The 6,000-nt window shown below is 42.5% G+C and overlaps 1 protein-coding gene across 1 annotated transcript in view; it reads left to right on the top strand.

The window, feature by feature from the left end:
* Positions 1-1,368: 1,368 nt before the first annotated feature.
* CTXND1 (cortexin domain containing 1) overlaps positions 1,369-6,000 on the top strand; it is a 35,377-nt gene continuing 30,745 nt past the window's right edge. Inside the window, exon 1 of the transcript XR_013775902.1 lies at positions 1,369-1,976. The gene's annotated coding sequence lies outside the window, so the exon portion shown is untranslated. The remainder of the gene's footprint in view (positions 1,977-6,000) is intronic.

The following is a 6,000-nucleotide window of genomic DNA, read 5'->3' as shown; positions in this document are numbered from 1 at the left end:
GCAACAAGGCTGTCACCTGGCAATCCTGGTTGTTTCATTTTGTCTGACTTGACTGGATATTCCCTGGGACAGGGACTGTGCCTTGTCTGCATTTTAAAATCAAGACGCACACATAATACATAATTACTATACAAAACAAACTTAAAATTCAGGGCAGCTTTGTTGATTTTTGCTTTCTATGACTCAACAAATTTGTTACCTTGAGGTGCTAAACACAGTTGTGAGCACAAGAGTGAGAAAAAAGGTCAGTTTTGCTACTATAGAACTGCCTTCTCATTTCATAGGAATCCAATGGTGCTGACACTGATGTGTGCTGGTTTCCCCTCTCCTCAGAGGTGTTATTTTTCTGAAAGTGCAAAGCAGCACCTTCCCAGCAACATCTGTCAGCCAGGAAGACTGAGTATTTTTGGCATTTTCACAGGCAGAAATTATAGCACAGAAAAAAATAGGTACAGGACCAATGATGCTGACAGGTATCATAGAAAGCTGCATTTATATAGAAATTCCAGAAGAAACTGAAGTCCAGCTAATAAAACACTTATCAAGAGGGAAATGGGCTCTTTCTAGATGGCTGTCCTTGACTGCCCTTTTTCTAAAGAATCCAATTAATAATCCTGAAAAATTTATTAGCCACACTGTTTTGGTGGCTGGGATTTCCCTGTGCTATCTGAAAGGATAATCAGCCCCTGGGGATGCTCAAAGCCTTTGCTAAGGGGGTCAGAACCTTCCCTCACCAACAAAAAGCTGCTGCTCTTCTTGTGATAGCTTAATGCCCCGATCAGTGGCAGAGAAAATTCCTGCCCAAGAGCCCTGGGGGTGAGTGAATCAACACCTTACACAGCACCTGGTCTGAGGAAATGTTTATTAATGGTTGTTCTGTTATCTATTGGGGGCGCCTATGTGGAAAAAATATCCCCATTTTTGCCCGCGGGACTGCAATGTATTTGTTTTCATGGACTTGCCACACACAATTAGGCACAATTAGCATTTGCAGGAGGCCTGGGTAACAAGTAAGCATGGCCCCAAAATGGGGCTTTTCTCCTGAGAGCCCCTTTGAAGGTCAGGGTTGGAGCAGGGGATGGTTCAGCTTCACAAATCTGTTCATCTGTGCTGGTTATGGGGGAGACAGTGCAATCCCCTATAGCTTCCCAAAGGCACCGAGTCAAACATCTCAGTACAGCCAAAAATTAGGGGCCCTAACAAAGAGTTAGTGGCACTGTGGCTCTTGGTCTTCCCTTTTCATTACTCCTGCTCATCAATTCTGCCCCATCTGCATGCAGGAGCCCCCATTAGTGACTGACCCTCTGCAGACAAAGGACAAGGGTGACAGTCCCTCCTGCAAGACTCGGGCAGTGCTTGGAGCCTGTTAAACCTGAGATGTTAATCCATGAAGTTTTAGGCTACTACTTTTTGACTGTATCCAGCAGGGTTGGTACAGTGCATTTCAGAGCTAGGAAACCCCTCCCCTTCACTTGCACTTCTGAAAAACAGAAGATTTAGTTCAATTGGCAGAGTGCGTTCCTGAACATTTAAAAATGCATTGGCTTGAATTTCTATTGTTAACTTGAGCTCTCTCTGAAACATCTAAATCAGTGTTTGGCTGAGAATTGCACTGTAAGTCGCAGAATACAACTTGCACGGTAGAGACCTGTGAAGCAGGATGAAGCATCCCCAGCCCCTTTGCCTTTAAAATGCCATGGAAGCACAGAGGCTCTCGGCAGAACACCTTATCTGCTCTGGAAAGCTGTGACTCTTCATCCTCTCCTTATGAAGACCCAGGGGATTGCTTACTTAGCATCCACCAGAGGCAATGGGTAGGGTGAGCAGCCACTGCAGCCAGGAGCCCCCAGTGCCGAGCAGGGGCAGCTCCCCGCACACGCAGAGACTGTGGAGCTGAATTGTGCGGAATAGGAGCCCCGGGCTGAGCGAGCTGAGCCGTGTGCCCGGGAGCAGCCGCCGCTCCCGAAAGCAATGCAGTAAGTGCTGGGCTATTGCAGCAGGCAGCGCTCCCGGCGCACCGGAGCCTTTGCAGCTTCTGCTGGGGGGACACGGAGTCGGGGCTGCCTGGTTTGGTGGCTGCTAATAAATGAAGTGCAGGGATGGAGTGGGTTTGCGGTGCTTTGCTTTGTGTGCCTGTGTGGGTGTTGCAGGGGAGTGCTTGCTCTGTGTCCTGTGCTGAACTAGGACTGGCTTTGGGGGGGCTTTCCGTGCTCGTGTTTGAGCAGGGATGGTGCTTAATAACTTATTATCAGCGTTTGTATTCTCCTTAATCACGCAGCATGTTTCCTGTGCTTGGGTGAAAACTATTTTCTGTACTAGTGCTAAGTACTCTGATGCTGGATTTACAGGGGCTGTGCCTTTGGGTAATGATGAATTGTAGATTAAAACTAAGTGAATGAGTGCCCTGATGGTGGGTCATACTTTTATTTCACTTCAGCAGATGTGGCTAATTTCTAGTTTGTGGTAAATTCTTCACGGTGGTCTGGAATTGCAGATGTTTTTTGGTAGATAAATGTTTGTAAGCAGTACTTTATCATAGCATCCCTGTGGCTTTCTTAGGTCCTGATGTTCTGTTTCTGTACTCTGCAGTAGCAGCTTTCTGTTTGTACTGAGTAGGAGAGGGAAAGCATGAGTTAAAGTTTGCTTTATATGAACAGGGATTTTTACATAGTTTAAAAGTGTTTGCAAAATTAGCATTTGGGCAGTAATTGCAGGTCCTTGGAAAGATTCTGTGCTGCATTTAAAGCAAATTTAACCATACAGTTTTTGTTCTGTGACTTATAAACTAATACCAAGCTTCATTCCTCTGGTTTCTTGGTACAGCTTCCTCAGTGACTTACGAGCTCTGGCTTTAGGATAAGTGCCTGCCTTCAGCCTCACTGCCATTTTGGGCTTCAGGCATGTTTAACTCTTTAAGGAAATGATTGCGGAAATTTTTTTAAGAGAGCAACTGCCAAAAGTTAGGGATTCTGTATTTGCAGCTCAGTCAAATGTCAATAATAAATAGCCATTGGACCTAAAGGAGCACTAATGAAAGCATTCTTTGATCTTCCCAGTCAATATTTGTTTATAAGTTGGTGTTTATTTAGTTCTTGTAAAATTTTCAGATACATCTGATACATCTGTCATTTAAGTTTTGAGCAAAATTTGTAGCGTCACTAATTTGAAGAGATAATTCTCAAAAATTAGGCAAATAAAGTTGAGCTTCTTCTAAAAGAGTTTTTGCAGAGATGCTGCTGAGGATGTGTGTAGTGTTTACATTACTCAGGCACAGCTGATGAGACCCAAAAACACCCTGGAAGTTATGGCACCTTTTCACTCCCTTGCAACACGCATGTCTTGGAGTTTTCTCCTTGAGATTAATGCTCAGGTGCTGAAAAGAGATATTTCCTCTGGCACTGCAGTCAAGAGAATTTTCTCCTTTTACTCTAGGAGAAGCCTTGTGACATATGGCGCTATTGAGTTGCAATTGCTCTGATAATGCAAAACTAATAAGTGATAATTATTCTTCATTAGCTGTACAACTTTGAAGATGGACAAATCTACAAGGAGGGTGGATCACATCTGAATCTGATCTGCTCCTTTCCTCTCTTTATCTCTAATCCCCACATCTCCCCTTCTGTTCATGAGCCTCTGACAGTGCTATAGTTGCTCTCAATTAAGGATCTGAACCTAAGATCAGTGCATTTTTTCCAGTCACGGGTTCACAATCCATGTGTGCCTCATCTGCCCATTTTCTACAGTGAGATTTCCAGCAAAGCCAGTAGCAAACTTGGAAGAGATGAGAATTTATTGTAAAGTATCTGACTGAGCATTATAAAGCTAGTGTTGGTGTATATGTCATGTATTTTACCTGTAACTAAAACGTGCTCAGAACACGCAGTTTAGATGTCATTATAATCAGATATTTTCAGGTAAACTAACTCCAGTAATTTAACAAGCTACTGTTTTCAAATTATTTCCTCTGAGGTACAAAACAGGGGAGGGAAAGAAATGCAAAGAAAGAGTTTGATGTTGGAAAGTCACTGGATTCATAATGAGAATCACAAGACAAGAAGAAAGATTATGTCTGGTTTTATGCTTTCATGCCATTCTGAGTCTTTAATCAAAATGAATTTCCTGAACTGGAACCTCAGAATTATTTGCAAATATTATTGTTCATGTCAAATGTAAAATGGAGAACATTAGGTATAAAATCTCATTTCTCAGCCTAGAATGAGCATATTAGTAAACAAATGTTTTCACCTCATCTTGTCTGTAAGTAACCCTGGCAGGAGCCTTGCCTCAGAAGTCAAGTTCACTTTATTGCATTGCAACCTGAGAGAGAAACATGCAAAGGGAAGTTTACTAATTTTGTGCTACATTGCCAGTAATGAGCTGCAAGTCAATTTAATTAATGAAGAGTAGCTGCTCAACATTTGTAGTCACCTGAACTACTTTAATTTGCATCACTGTATCTCTACCAGTTTTTGACATGCAGAAACCCAGACAGCTTCCCCTGTCAGCAAGAAATGTGACTGTCATTTAAGTACCAGAGGCAAAACTTCCAGTACCAAACTGGATAAAAGAATATACAGTGGGTGGATAAGCATGCTGCATAATTTCAAAGCCCAGTGAAAGTGTGTGTCATTGTTGCACCAGGAACCAATGGCGCAGAGGATGTCACATTAAAAGACACAACATTCAGCACATTCTCAAAGAGATAAGTTTAGCTGTGTTCGTACAAGAACAGGGAATTTTTGCACCATGCTTAGTAGAACTGTTATGTTTGTAAAGAAATACATCTTACAGCTAGTGACGTCCAAAATGTGCCACATAAATAGTCAATACTCTCTTTCTGACTACAAAAGAAAGGACATTTTCTTCCTTTCTTGTTTTTCAAGGGTAGACTTTCTCATGGCGTCAACTACTTAGATATGCTGCATAGTAATTATTTTATTCATATGTATGAAAGAAAATCTCTTAGAATCTTCATTATACTTATCTGCTGTGAGCATCAAGATTGGATTTAATTGGGATTTTCAGATATATGCTTAGACAGTCCATTTTCAACAACAAAACAAATATGCTATTATTTTCTACTATCACTTCTTTCCAAGGGCAATTACTTAATACTCTGTAATAGCTACAATTTAGGATACTTCATTTGCCACAGCTCTCTCCTCACTTTCCACACCCACACAAACCACAGAACCCACTGTGAGTAAAGCAGCAGTGCAGTGGCATTCAAGGAGGATTAAAGGACTAAGATTGAGTACTTCCTAAAGCCTGCAGCCTGAGCTGTCATTGAAAACAGGAGCAAAATGGTGCACCTGCCTTTCCCAAGTGCTGCTCAAAAGGTGTAGATCTGACACAAAACCCATGCAGAATTAGGAAGATCACACGCTGTGTTTGGCAAAGTTTCTTCCAAGTGCACCTGGCAAGGCAGGGCGACCTTCAGAGGGTGCAGAACTGGCCCACGATTTCCTCACCTTCTGCATCTATTCCTTAAAGCTTTAGGCAAGAATTCTGGCACCTGGCTTTTGGGAGGATTATTCAATATGTTGAACTTTAAAGAAGGCTGTGGAAGTCTGTGTTCTAACAAACTTAGGCACGAGCAACAAACTGAAACATCTGGAAGAAACTCCAAATGCTGTGTGCTCAGCTCTGAATCTTCATGAGTCCATGGAACCTTTAATGACCTTTTCTTTCCTTTTGGACACAAATACAAAGGAAAGAGCATGTGAACTAAACAAGGGTGTGCTTGAACGATGGCTGCAGAGACACACACCTCTTCTCAGCATTATTTTAGCATTTGAGTTTCAAATCTATTTCATCCAGCCCTGGGGAGACTAAGTCTCAGGGGATCCTATCCACGGATACTCAGAATTCATAGTAGTCAGCCAGAGAGATTCCTAGACAGGAAGAACACTGTATCCCCCAGTGTCAGTCAGGACTGTTCAGAGGGAGAGATGAGGAAATGAGACAGAAGGTTGCTGAAAGCACAGATGCTCACATTTC

This window comes from Erithacus rubecula (genome assembly GCF_903797595.1).
Source record: "Erithacus rubecula genome assembly, chromosome: 14".
Classification (NCBI taxonomy): Eukaryota; Metazoa; Chordata; class Aves; order Passeriformes; family Muscicapidae; genus Erithacus; species Erithacus rubecula.
This window is presented reverse-complemented; position numbering and strand designations above follow the sequence as displayed.